The 14,793-nt window shown below is 42.1% G+C and overlaps 1 long non-coding RNA gene across 2 annotated transcripts; it reads left to right on the plus strand.

The window, feature by feature from the left end:
• Positions 1-5,160: 5,160 nt before the first annotated feature.
• Positions 5,161-14,555, plus strand: LOC147007041 (uncharacterized). 2 transcript variants are annotated; one of them, XR_015054444.1, is made up of 3 exons: positions 5,161-5,298; positions 9,434-9,594; positions 14,417-14,555. It is a non-coding gene; the product is annotated as an uncharacterized LOC147007041 (long non-coding RNA). The 2 variants fall into 2 exon arrangements; XR_015054443.1 differs by lacking the exon at positions 14,417-14,555 and adding an exon at positions 14,206-14,386.
• The last annotated feature ends 238 nt before the right edge of the window (positions 14,556-14,793 follow it).

The raw sequence follows: 14,793 nt of genomic DNA on the forward strand, positions 1-14,793 counted from the left end.
CACTCCATTTCGAGCACCACGCCATGTCGCCATTGTTCTTGGTGCTGCGCGATGCTTGGCAGGGGCTGCAGACACGATATTCTCCACCGCATCTCACCGGGAACGTCCCAGGTGAGCGTACAGAATTATCGCAGCCCTCATCCAGTCAGCAGACGACCGTAAGACCATAAGCAACGAGGCGGGGTCGTGGGAACGGCGATTCAGGGATTTGGTTAGGGTCCCGAATGTGCATTGTGGCTCGTGGGTCGTGAAGGAGAAGGAGAAGGAGTTGCGGAGAAAGTCCGCTACCATCCGACATACAAACTCCACTGAGTGCACGTTCAGGGCCAGAGTGCCAGCTCGATGAGCATGCTCACCATGTTAAGCCGGGAGCGCCGAACCATACCGAGGCTCGTGGGCATCTGAGCCGGTTTCCGATCCTGGAGCCTGGCGAGGCATGGAGAGAGCTGCTGTGGCCAAACAGAGGAGCGGGAGTTGGGCCACAGCACATTGCTTTCAGGTCCGAGCCCCGTGCTTCACCTGGGGAATATAAAAGGGAGCAGCAAGGAGCCATTGCGAGACCTTCTTTGTGGTAAAACATTCTTTGTGTGCAAATGCCGTCATTTGAGAGCAAACGAGTGGACACCCTGCAGTGCTGTCGACATGCCGCCACCCCTACAAGCCAGACGGGTTCAAGCTCGTACGTACAGAGAAAGGTGAAAGGGAAAGTAAAACAAAATGTGAACTCGCTGTTAAACTCCCCTCCTAAAACGAGATAATATTCCCCCGAGGATTTCTCCCATGGACCATCTTGTGTTTTGGATTTTCAAGTACGTGGTGTCATGTGGACGATGTCTGTTGACACGGATTAGCCACACTGAAGCAATGTGCTTCGAAAATTACCCAATCAAAGGCAATTAGAACTGCCACTTTATAACTGCTGGCAGTGATGACCGGGTACCAAGACTCCGCTTTTGATACAACATGAGACTTAAATGAGAATTTTGCAAAGTTTCCCTTCGATACGATAAGTGTTTGCAGAGAACACATTCTTTAATATTGATACAAATGCAGTCTTGCTTCGGGACAGTGCGGGACAGACAAGTAACAAACCAGGTGGCACAAAGTGTTCAATCTCGTTATTACGCATGCAGATGGCCCTTTTTCCTGGGGACATTGGCGGTATCAATTGAATTGCTATTCCTGCACCCTCAAACGCATGGAGGTGCAGCCAAGTGAGCCTTCTGGAAAAAAACAAATCCAAAAGTTCTTAGATTCAAATAATTAAATAATTCTGGCTGACAAACCATGTGGCTGATCGGATTGAAATTTTAAAACGAAGTTTCGCATGTCGGCTCGATTACAAATGTGAAGCTTGGTATATATAGAAGCAGCGGTGCCAGAGTAAACATTAATTAATATTTATCCTTCAATCCAACATGGCTGCCAAACCATGTGACATCAATTAGAAATTAACAAACTTATATTCACTGGTCTTGTGCAATACGTTTCTGAAGTTTCCCCTTGATCTGTCCAGAAGATGTTCTGGACAAGAAGATGTTTGAAGGTTTTATGGTAAATTCAATATGGCTGCCAAACCATGTGACCTATCAATTAGAAATTAACAAACTTGTGAAAGGATGTCTTGGGGAAAGTGTGTGTGAATTTTTGCCTCAATCTGTCCAGCTGTTCTGGAGAAGAAGATTTTTAAAATGTATTAATTTTCAATCCAACATGGCTGACGAACCAAGCGATCGATGACATCATAAATTTATATTCTACTTCGAATCGTGTTGTGGAATACGTTTGTGAAGTTTCGAATTTATCAGACAAGGTGCGTTTTTCTGTCTAAGACGGCCGCCAAACCATGTGACATGTGACGTCGTAATTTTTAACCTATATGCAGCCAAGGGGGTAGATTATACTGGCCAAGTTTAGCTTCGAAAGGTTATGTGGTTCCAGAGAAAACATTATTTAATATAATTATTGAATCCACCATGGCTGCTAAACCATGTGACCTATAAATTAGAAATTAACAAAATTATATTCACTACTCGTGGGCAATACCTATGTGAAGTTTTCCCTTGATCTGACCAGTCGTTCTGGAGAAGAAGAAGTTTGAAGGTTTTTTCGGAAATTCAACATGGCCGCCAAACCAGGTGAATTATCAATTTGAAATTAACAAACTTGTGAAAGGATGTCTTGGGGAAAGTGTGTCTGAAATTTTGACTGAATCTGTCCAGCTGTTCTGGAGAAGAAGATTTTTAATATGTATTAATTTTCTATCCAAGATGGCTGACGAACCATGTGATCTACGACATCATAAATTGATTTTCTGCCTCCAATCCTGGAGTGGAATACGTGTGTGGAGTTTCGTGTTAATCGCATGAGTGGGGGGCGAGCACCACACACGCGCCCAGCCAATCAGGAGGCCGCCATGAGTCGCCTGACACCCACCGGCCAATGAGGAGGCGAGTGGCAAGGAGAAGAGGACCCTTCCACCTGAAGAGGATTTGTGTGGTTCTCTCGCCAAACGTTCGACAGACAGTGATCGTGGCGATTTTGGGACGGTCGTGGCCATGGCTGGAGCGGTCTGAGACAGTGGTGGTCTTGGTGGAGTGGTCTCGGACGAGGGTAGTGGACTTCGGGTCGTGGGTTACAATCCCACCATGGTGGTTTCGAAGTCGGTGAGGCCGCATGGAGCGGACAGGTACTCCGGGACGGCTTGACCGAAATAAACCTACGGGGTCCAGTTTCTTGTGTGTGTGTGTGTGTGTGTGTGTGTGTGTGTGTGTGTGTGTGTGTGTGTGTGTGTGTGTGTGTGTGTGTGTGTCCGTGGGCCCCGTCTTGAATTAGAATTGCCTAAGTGCATCGTACATACCTGCTTTGCTTTTTGTCGGTTTCACTCTGCTCTTTGTGTGCTTCACTCCCCGATTATTATTGTAAAATAAATCCCCTGTTAAATGTTCCAGTTCGTTTCTGTGCTTTCCTTCATTGGCCTCGTATTGACAACGAGTAAGGCCGTTCGGGCCGTAAATTGTTCATTTGGGTCCGATGGACTCTGGTAATTCTGCTCGGTTATACTGGACCGAGGTCAATAGAGCAACCCGGTTCGACAGAGCCCATCGAGTGTGTGGTTTCCCCAGTAGCTGGACTGCGTGGGAACTTAGGTATATTGAAATTCGTCAATTAACCCGACCGAACGCGGTCGACATATTGGCGTCCATGGTCTGCTGAGGAACCCGTGACCTTTGGAGGTATCCAAGGGTCACGACCTAAATTCCGGTTGTTCGGCAGGAGACGTGGTTCGGCAGGAGACCACCTGGTGGTCGTTATCGCCACAGACCCCCGGCCCACAACAATATCACGTTGCCAGGTGTCGGCGGGTCCAACACTGTGTCCAGAAGTGGCAGGCGACTCATGGCGTCTGCAATTGAAATTGTGGAGCCAGGTCTGTACGTAATGTCACAATCATTAGTTGAGAGTGAAATGACCAGCGTATGAACTGAGCCAGTAAGACCTCTGAGGTAGTTCTTGTTGTAACAAACAAACTAATCAGTGGTTTGTGGTCCGAGTAAATCGTGAAATGTTGACCGAAGATGCACTGGTGAAATTTCTTAACTCCAAATACAATGCCAAGTCTTTCTTTGTCCAGCTGACTGCAGTTCTCAGCCGGGGACAGTGTACGAATGTGAATGCGATTGGTCTCTCTGTGTGATCTGGCATGATGTGTGACAAAACAACACCAATCCCGAACAAACTCGTATCACACGACAGGACCATGTCTTTGTCTGGGTCGTCGTGAACTCGAACATTTAAAGACTGCAGCATGTCTTTTGACTTCTGAAAGGCTGATGACTCCGCAATGTCCCATTTCCAACTGTCGCTTTTTTGAACAGACAATACAGTGGGCGAAGCATGGTAGCAATGTTTGGGATATAACTGCTGTCAAACTGCAGCATACCAATGTAAGTCTTGAGTACAGAAATGTTGGTCGGAGATGGGACGTCTGTGATTGCTCTGATCTCTTCAATGGGACGTCAGCCTTCGGCATTGATACGATGTCACAAATACGTCACACACTGAACCATGAACTCCCACTTGTCTCTCCGCATGTGTTGTCCAGAGTCTGAGAAAATGAAAAGCACACATTCGAGGTTGTCAAGATGATGAATCTCTGAGCGGCCAGTGACTGAGACATCATCTTGGTGGAAAACGTGTGGTACAGCAGTGAACAGGCTATCCGTACAACGTTGGTACCCCGAGGCTATCCTGACAGGCTCGACAGCTTGGAGGTGAGTGTGCGTACCCCGAGGCTATCCTTTCGGACAAGACAGCTTCAAAGCTTCGATTTGAGTGTGTGTATGGGTCACACACACGAACATTAATTAATATAGTGTGGTGAACAAAAAGTGCAGTGCTGGACATGAGGTGAAATGGCTCCAGAATTCCTTTTTTCACTCTTTTCAAGGTATTTATTGAAGGCCTGATGATATTTTATACCACCACGAACACCAGTAGATTATATTTTCACGACCTTGGCTGACACGTTGACTTCAAGGTACACAAACTTGCCTCTAAGCTGTCGAGCCTGGGTTTGAATCTCAGCCTAGTTATAAAATGCCATTCTGGTGTTTCACAGACTGAATCATCACTGTGTGTGTCGTTCCTCCGTTGGACGACTGGGCATCTTGTCTTTCGATATTCGTTGATGCACATTAAAGATCCCAAAGATACTCTTCAGGAAGAGAAGGCGAGCTATCACCGGCACCATGACCATGTTGCAAATTCCTTCCCGAACTTCTGTTGGGAAGGCAATGGCAAACCAACAAGTAGAACCCTTGCACAAGAAGCTACTTTGGCGACACAGACGCTCATGAAGGAGGATGGAAAATCAAATATCAAACCAGATTCGGCAGATGAACAAAAGTTCCAAGATTTTATGACGTCATTCACTGTGTCTGCTGATGCAGGTGAGCTTCAGGTCCCGTGGTCCTACTTTTCTTTCATCTGATGTTTATAGTTTGATGCTGTTGTGCACACAAGCACTTTATACACATCCTGTATTGTTATATCTTGAGTGATGTGTTTTGGTTTGTTTGAAATGTAAATCTTTCTTTGTAATTTCCTGCTTTGTCGGAGCATCCAGGTTTACCTGGCATTGATTTACTAACATATTGAGAAACACAAATCAGGTCAAATCATCAATTTTGCTTCTGATAAAAGGACGATTCGCTCTGCTCCACATCACTCGGAGATCATCTCAACACCTGTTCACCTGATTTTGATCCGTCCTGGTCACTTGATTGGAAAGAGTCGGTAAGTTTGGGGAATCGTTCGTTCTCATGAGATTAGTTTTCTTATCCGAGATTATCTTGTTCGATAATTACAGTTCTGTTGGTTCGTTGTAATGAGGGATTTTTAAGTTACTTTCAAACTTATGGTGAGACTATTTTATTACCTTCTCGATAACCAGGTTCGAATAAACTCTTCTGTAACTATGAAGGAGGGTCTTCGGTTTGCGTTGTCACGGCGATCTGAAAACGATGAACTGTGTTGTGAAACATGCTGGTTTGGTTAAAACCTCGGAATTTGAACTGCATTGTGTTACGACTTCACGCTTCTTCTTTGTGATGCCACACAAGGACACAGGGTGGATGAGGCCACAGATGTGCCGCTGATTCAGTGCCCCCTGGAGGTTAGGGCAGTGATTTGCATTTTGTTTCTGGGTGATTGGAATGTCTAGTCTATTTTCATAAAGAACACTGTGGGGTCTTGAACGTCGACTGACTCTTTCTCCCAAATGGGGTACCCAGTTTGGCTTGCATCGAAAGGATGGCATAAACTATCAGCATTGATAAATCACCCTGCATGTGAAGCACCAGGATGATCTTTCACAGGTAAGGCAGGATTCCAACCTCCGCTCGACAGCTTCAAGTTACCCCGAGGCTATCCTTACAAGCGAGACAGCTTCAAGATGAGTGTGTATACCCCAAGACTATCCTTACAGGCTAGACAACATCGAGGTGAGTGTGCGTACCCCCAAGACTATCCTTACAGGCTCGACAGCTTCAAGGTGAGTGTGTATACCCAGAGGCTATCCTTGCAGGCCAGACAGCTTCGAGGTGATTGTATGCACTCCGAGGCTGTCCTTACATCCCTTTTTTATGTTAAAGGCTGCAGACACGCACTGAATCGTCCTCAACGAGGCCTCATCAACATCTGAACAGGACTCCTCATTTCTCTGAAGCAGATTAAGTTATTTGTATAATATGCGAATTCCAGGATAAAATATGATGTTTGAGTAATACCTGGTAGATGTGTTGTATCACATGGTGTAATTGTGGAGCTTTCAAAGGAGATTGGAGAGTTGAGAGGAGTTTTAGAGAGAGAGAGATGGGAAGAAATTGAGTTTTTGAAACATTAAACTTAACTTGATTACATGTGCCCCACTGGGAGATCTTGTCCAAATCCGAATTTAAAGAGGTGGCTGTGATGAAACGAGATGTCGATGGAGTGAGGGAAGATGGGGCAAATGTGAAAGGCATGGAGGAATGTAATGCTGAGTCATCAGCATACTAGTGCATTTGGTTATTTGTGGAAGAAAGAAGGTCATTGACAAAAAGAAGGAAGAGTGATGGGGACAGAACAGAACCCTGAGGTGCACCGCTGTTGATGGAGAAGGGGGAGATGATGAACCATCAACAATTACAGAGATAGAGTGGTCTGAGAGAAAGCTCGATGTGAGAGAGCAGAGTGAAGGAGGAAATGTGAAAGAGGGAAGCTTGGAAATCAGATCCCGATGCCAAACTCTGTCAAAGGCTTTTGAGATATCAAGGCCGGCAACAAAGGATTCCACATCATCTCTCAAAGAGGCACCCACATTCGTAATGTAAGAAGAGATATCACCTGAAGATCTTGCCTTGCGAAAGCCGTATTGGTGGTCAGAAGGAAGACTGAGATTCAAGATGCTTGAGAAAATGGGAATTGAGAAGATATTCATGGACTTTGGAAACAGTGGAAGTCAGAGCAATCGGACGGCAGTTAGAAGGGTTTTGAACGATCACCTTTCTTTAAAATAGGTTCTACTAAGGCATGTTTCCAGGGAAGAGGAAAAGTTTGGGTTTTTAAACAAAAACGAAACAACGAGCAAGCACAGGGTGAAAGTTCTGTAGCACATTCATTCAAGACACAGGGAGGAATGTCATCTTGCCCGTAGGCTTTGCTTATATCCAGAGAGAGAGAGAAGTATTTTTTTTGACTGCGTGAAAAGAGATTATGGGGAGGGACATTGGATTGATGAGGAGAGCAGCAGAGGGAGATGGAAGGTTCAAGTCATACAGTGTGGATTTGGAGGAGAAAAGAGAAACAAAAAGAGTTGCTTTATTGGTCGGAGAGACAGCAAGAGCATCATCCGAACGGAAAACTGAAGAAAGTTAGAGTGACAGAAGTTGTTGGAGATACGTTTAGCTCAGGACCAGAAGAAGATGAGAGGTTGTCACATTTCTTTTGAATAAAGGAATGCTTCACCTCACGAATAACATGTTTGCAATGATTTCTGGCGGATATGAAAGCTGAATACGAGTCAGAGGAAGAAGAGTTTTTCCATGTTCAAGATGCGACATCCCTTACACGAATGGACGCAGAGCAGAATTGGTCAGAGAGATAGATTTGAAAGAGAAGGGGATATAAGCCTCCATTCCTGCAACAATAACCTCAGCGAAACATTCAGCAGAGATGGAGGCATCGCCCAAGGAGAGGGAATGATCTTTCCAGGGAAAGTCAGAAAAGAAGTTAAGTAAACCAGTCGAGTCATCATTATTGAAATGCCAATACTGGCGTTTCATCGGAGCAGTCGAATGAGAAGTTGGGGAAAGTTCAGGGATGTTCACAGGATTGTGGTCAGAAGAAACAATTGGAGGTGAAATTGTATAGTTGTGATGCAACTGATTGGAAGTGAAGAACAAATCCAAAGTATTGTTGGTGTGGTCATGACGATCTGGGATATGGGAAGGGTGCGTGATAATTTGTTCCAAATCATTTAGAAAGGATAACGTGAAAGCTCGAGTCGTGTCGTGACATGTCGAGTCCAGTCGAGTCGAGTCGAGTCGTCTCGAGTCGTCTCGAGTTGTGTCGTGTCGGGTCGTGTCGTGTCGAGTCGTGTCGAGTCGTGTCCAGTCGTGTCGAGTCGAGTCGTGTCGTGACATGTCGAGTCGAGTCGTGTCGTGACATGTCGAGTCGAGTCGAGTCGTGTCGAGTCGTGTCGTGTCGAGTCGTGTCGAGTCGTGTCGTGTCGTGTCGTGTCACGTCGAGTCGAGTCGAGTCGTGTCGAATCATGTCGAGTCAAGTCGAGTCGTGTCGAGTCGAGTCGTGTCATGTATTGTCATGTCGAGTCAAGTCGAGTCGAGTCGTGTCGTGTCGTGTCGTGTCCAGTCATGTCGACTCGAGTCGAGTCGTGTCGTGTCAAGTCGTGTCGTGTCGTGTCGAGTCGAGTCGAGTCGTGTCATGTTGTGTCTTGTCGAGTCGTGTCCAGTCGTGTCGACTCGAGTCGTGCCGTGTCATGTTGTGTCTTGTCGAGTCGTGTCCAGTCGTTTCGACTCGAGTCGTGCCGTGTCATGTTGTGTCTTGTCGAGTCGTGTCCAGTCGTGTCGACTCGAGTCGTGCCGTGCCATGTTGTGTCTTGTCGAGTCGTGTCGAGTCGAGTCGAGTCGTGTCATGTTGTGTCTTGTCGAGTCGTGTCCAGTCGTGTCGACTCGAGTCGTGCCGTGTCATGTTGTGTCTTGTCAAGTCGTGTCCAGTCGTGTCGACTCGAGTCGTGTCGAGTCGTGACGATTCGTGTCGTGTCGAGTCGAGTCGAGTCGAGTCGTGTCACTGTGCTGCTCGATACAACGCTGTGTGAGACCGTGTTGTGTGGTATTTCCCCCTTATTTTGGTGATCGGTCGATGTGGACCAATTGCTCGGCGACCTGTTTGTTTTCGCCTTCTCCATTGAACCACTTTTTACCTGGTTATTGTGACTCGACCAAGTGAGATCTCTTGAGGGACTCAACAACACAGGGTTTGTCTGTCGAGCATTTATTGAGTTCGGTGATCGTTTGTGCTGATGGATTGGAACAAGAACCAAACCGTGAGGGAAAGGAATAAAATAAGAAAACATGATCAGCTGAGAAACATTAATAATAATGAATCACAATGAACAATCAAATTTTCCGAAAAATGTCAATATGTTTGTGTGTGTTTGTGTGTTTGTGTGTGTCAGTGTGTCGTGTGTCAGTGTGTCAGTGTTTCAGTGTGTGTCTTCCCCAACTCCAAAACTCTATCAACCAAACATCCTGAAACTTTGCATGCTCAGGAACTCCAAGGAAGTGCAAGATTGAAAATTGGATGTTTGGGTTAATTTTAACATTCCTGTTGAAGATAATAAACGACTTTATTTAATTATATCCTTCATCAGGAGATCCTCAGCCACCTCACTGAATACGAGCAATCGCCGTGACGTCACACAATCCGGAAGTTGTTCACCAAGTTCCACTCCGACTTCCGGTACACATGCACAGAAGGAAGGATTTGTGGGCGAGTTTCTCTCTAAATATGTCGATATTCGAGGACAGAAAGGTAAGATGTTCTTGTAATGCACTGAATATTCCGCGAGAGAATATGCTTTCTTCAGATTAACTGCAAAAGCATTTTAGTCTTGAATCAATGTGGTAATTCACCACTTTGTTGAATGAATATCAACAAACAAGAGACGTGTCTCGTCTGTGTCGTGCGTGTCACGTGGAACGTGGGTGACGGGTCGAGAGTAGGCCTGGGGTCCGGTTCCACTTCCAGGCAGGGCCACACCTTCTAAACTCAGGAAGGGATTTTTCATATCAGGTAGGTAGGTGGTTATTTGAAAAGACAGGATAAAAAGTGTATTGAGAAAAATCAAGTCCAAAAATTCATCTGACAAGTTTCAGGATTAGGATTCTCGTTTGTTTCTTCCTTTGTTTCTCTTTGTTTGGGCTAAGCCGCCTCACTATTATTCGGTGAAATATTTTGTTTTGTTTTGAACAACCAAAAACACACAATGTTTAATTAAAAAAAACACACGTTCCTGAAGTGGAATGGTGATTTTGGACAAAACCATGGACAGAACAACTTAAACAACTAAAAAATCACATGCTTGTCACAGGCAAATAAGAACACTTGCATTTTTAAGGTTTAATACAGAAAATTCGTTGGTTTTCTGAGAACAAGTTGAAATACACAATATTTTATGAAAAACATGTCTTTCTGCAGTGGAGAAATGATTTAGAACATAAAACGGGGTCAAGCCAAGCTCATGTGTTGTTAAAAACGTATTTGGCAAATTTGACCAGTTTTTGCATGAATGAAGTTTCTTGTGTAAAATGTGTTGTTTTGCTCAGAAAAAGCTAAAATTTACATTATTTGAAGAAAAACATGCATTTCTTCAATAGAATAGTGATGACGAACAAAACCAGGGTTAGAACAAGCTAATGTGTTGTTATAAAACGCTTGATTCAGGCAAATGGAGTGGTAATCTTCATCCTGAAAAAGCAGCACTTATCTGGAAGGAAAGGAAAGAAGACCATTTTTGCATGAACAAGCTTTCTTGTGGAAAATGTATTATTTTGTTAAGAACAAGATAAAGTACACACGATTTGATGAAAAAACATACGTTTCTGCAGTGGCATTGTGATTTAGAACAAAAAACGTGGTCAGAACAAGCTGTTTTCGTTAAAACGCTTTTATTACTCAAAAAAGATCATTTATCATGAGTCATATTTCTTCTGAAAAAATGTCTTTTATTCAGTACAAGCTAAAATACAAATACACAGTATTTGATGAAAAACACATGTTTCTGAACGAGTGTCGTGATTTGGAACAAAAAACGGGGTCGTAATGTATAAAAAGTGCTTGTGTTACTCAAGTAAGTCTGTTGTTGCATGAATAAGGTTTATTTTGTAAAACCTGTTGTTTTGTTTCAAACAATCTTAAATACACAATATTGCATTTAAAAAAACTGACGTTTCTGGAATGGTGATTTTGGACAAAAACAACGGAGAGAACTTAAACAACGGAAAAAATCACACGCTTGTCACCGGAAAATAAGAACACTTGCATTTTTAAGGTTTGATGTGTAAAATTCGTTATTTTGCTGAGAACAAGTTGAAATACACAATAATGATGGAAACATGCATTTCTGCAGTATTTTCATTGAGAACAAAAATCGGGGTCAGAACAAGTGAAGCGTGAAAAATGCTTGCATTTGTCAAAAAAGAACGTTTTTGCATGAATAAATCTTTTTTTGCTTTGACAAGCATAAATGCACACATTTTGATGAAAAACATGTTTCTGCATCTTATATATTATTTCCGAGTTTGTGGTTTCGTGTCACGCTATGTTCGACTTTGTTCTGTGCTCCAGTAACGTGATATTCGGCTTACATTATCTCAAAGACCATATGAGGTGCATGGTACAAGAAAATTAAATAAAATGGTTCTGAAACAGTGAAATCGTGCCAAAAACGGTTACTGCATTTGGCTTTACGATGCAAATTATACCCACTACAAAACAAGTTTTCCACAATGACAATGCTATAACCCAAAACATTGTGTATCAAGAAGTACTTTGAACATTGTATTTCACTTACATTAAAGTAAAATTACTACTGATACTCTGCATCAGTTCCTTTCTCAAACACACCCACCCCAACATGTCGAGCAGAGCGTGGGTTATGCTAGTTACAATGGTGATTGAGAACGAAAAACGGGGTGATAACATTACGTGTTGTTAAAAACGCATTTTCAGCAAAACAGATCATTTTTGTATTTATAAGGTTTGTAGTATCCAAAACATGTCTGGTGTTGGCTTAATTGGTAGGATGTCACGTTGAGGATCTTTGGGTACTGGGTTCAAATCTTGCTTAGTTGTTGAATTTTTACCAGGTTGGTTGACTCAGCATCATCCTTCTGAGATTGTTGAAACATGATTTCTCATGTAAAATGTTTTATTTTGATTGGAAGAAGCTAAAATACATAATTTACAATAATAAACATGTGTTTCTGCAGGAGAATGGTTGTTATGCACAAAAATTGGGACAGAACTACTTCCTGTGTTCTCAAACATGCTTGCAATTGGCAAATTAGACCATTTTGAATAAATAAGGTTTCTTGTGTGAAATGCATTATTTTCCGAAGAACAAGGTAAAATACACACTATTTGATGAAAACATGTGTTTCTGCAGTGGGATAATGATTTAGAACAAAAAAACGGGGTCAGACATCTTGTTGAAAACGTATTTGGCAAATTTGACAGTTTTTGCCTGAATAAATTTTCTTGTGTAAAATGTGTTGTTCTGCTTAGGACAAGCTAAATTACACATTGTTTGAAGAAAAACATGCGTTTCTACAATGGAATAGTGATTCTACAATTCTACAATGGAAAAACTGGCTAAGAACAAGCCAATGTGTTGTTATAAAATGCTGATTCAGGCAAATAGAGTGGTAAGCTTCATCTTGTTAAAACAGCACTTGTATGGAAGGAAAGGAAAGGAAAGAAGACCGTTTTTGCATGAATAAGGTTTCTTGTGCAACATATATTATTTTGCGAAGCACAAGTTAAAATTCACACTATTTGATGAAAAAAAAAACACGTTTCTGCAGTAGCATTGTGATTTGGAGTAAAAAAAACGCCATCAGAACAAGCTGTTTTATTTAAAATGCTTTTATTACGCAAATAAGACCGTTTTTCATGAGTCATGCTTCTTTTGTAAAATGTGTTGTTTTGCTCTGTGAAAACTAAAATACAAAACAAATCCTAAAAGCTACAATAAAAGCTTCGTAAAAGCTTTAGAAAGTTTTTTTTAAAAAAAGAGGTTTTTTTGCGAAAAAAGTAAAAGCTTGAAAAAGTAAACCTTGTTCTGCATTACAATTTTGATTTGGAACAAATAAACGGGGTCATACCAAACTAATTTGTTGTGAAAAACGCTTTTTCAGCAAATTAGACCATTTGTGCTGGAATCAGTTTTCTGATGTAAAATGTGTTGTGTACTTGATAAAATATGCAGTATTTGATGAAAAACTCATGTTTGTGCATGAGAATAGTGATTTTTTTTAAATAAAAATGGGGATCAGAACAAGCTGATGTGTTGTTGAAAATGCTTGCAGAAGGCAAATTAGACCATTTTTGCATGAATAAGGTTTATTCGGTAAATTGTTTTGTTTTCTTTTGAACAACAGAAAAGACACAATGTTGAATTATAAAATACGCGTTTCTGCAGTGGAATTGTGATTTTGAACAAACAACATGGACAGAACAACTTACACAACTTTAAAAAACAACATCACACGCTTGTCACAAGCATTTTAGAACGCTTTTGCATTTTCAAGGTTTCATGTGTAAAATTCGTCATTTTGCTTAGAACAAATTGAAATACACAATATTGAATGAAAAACAGGCATTTTTGCAGCATTGTCATTGGGAACAAAAATCGGAGTCAGAACAAGTGAAGTGTTTAAAATGCTTGCATGTGGCAAATAAGAACGTTTTTGCAGGAATAAGATTTTTTGGTAAAATATATTTTTTGCTTAAAGCGAGCTTTTGACTTTTTGTCCACATATATAAATTTTCGCTTTAAAAATGTTTTTCTTTGCAACCGCTTGTCCGATCGAAGCAAAACTTTAATGATAGGAGGGACTCCCTCTGTAGAATATTTTCTTGATAACCATCATGTTATAAGTCACACGGAATGGCAGCTGTATGGGATTAAAGAAAAAAATGGACATCTTCCTCTCTGAAACTGCTCAATGAAAAAAAATGAAGATAGGCATGTCATCAACTCCCCATGTGGTATGCAGGCTGATAATGATGATGTCATTAGTGAAGTGGTATTTCAGCCATAATTGGTGGTTTCAAAATCCATATCTGAATATTGGGAAACTTCATATATCTGATCGACGATCTGATGTGAGTGAATAATTAAATTGATGACATCATTGGTCACGTGGTCTGATGGCCATATTGGATGGAAAATAAAAACGTTAAAAAATCTTCTTCTCCAGAACCAATAAACAAATTTATGCAAAACTTCATAAGCATCATTTCATTGACTAATTATTATTGTAGCTAATTGGAGGTACTTTGATTGCCGTAGACAATAGGGGTTATTAAATAATGTTTGCTAACTTTATAAATCTGTCTCCCATCATTTGTTGCTTTCAGAGATAAAACAATACCAGACACATCAGTGCCCTTTTTTCATTTCTGCCGTTATGGCCTCCGGGCTGCCAGTATATCAGCATGCTGTTTCCTGAGGTTGTCATGCAATAATACGAAAGATGACTTTCATCCTAGAAAGGTCAGTGGTCAGTGAGTTCTCCCTCCTCCTTTCTGGTCATACGCTATGTCTTTTCCATGCTCTGAACCCCTCTAGATTTCTCCAGAGTGCATCTTGGCTGCCAATGACCAACTTGTGGTGAAACTTGCCAAAATCCAGTCTCACTGCTCATCTCCACTAATTTGTTCCTCTTTTCTCTCACCTGTGGAACCAACTTCCTCAGTCTGTTCAATCTCATTACTCCCTGCAGGGCTTCAAGGTGGCTGTTTACCACCACACTCAGGTTATCTGACATGCAAACTCATCCTTGTCTTTTTCGTCACATTCTTGTTTCATCCTCAGTTTTCGCTTCCTCTTCTGAACATGTTTGAGCTTATATCCAACTTTCTCACCTCAAGTGCCCCCCTCCCCCTCCCCTTGCTTTCATTCTTCCTATTGTAGCCCTCCACCCTCCTGTTCATGTGTATCTCCTT

Source organism: Eptatretus burgeri, unplaced genomic scaffold (genome assembly GCF_056783735.1).
Source record: "Eptatretus burgeri isolate ZD-2024b unplaced genomic scaffold, Ebu_testis_v1 Ebu_testis_scaffold_880, whole genome shotgun sequence".
Classification (NCBI taxonomy): domain Eukaryota; kingdom Metazoa; phylum Chordata; class Myxini; order Myxiniformes; family Myxinidae; genus Eptatretus; species Eptatretus burgeri.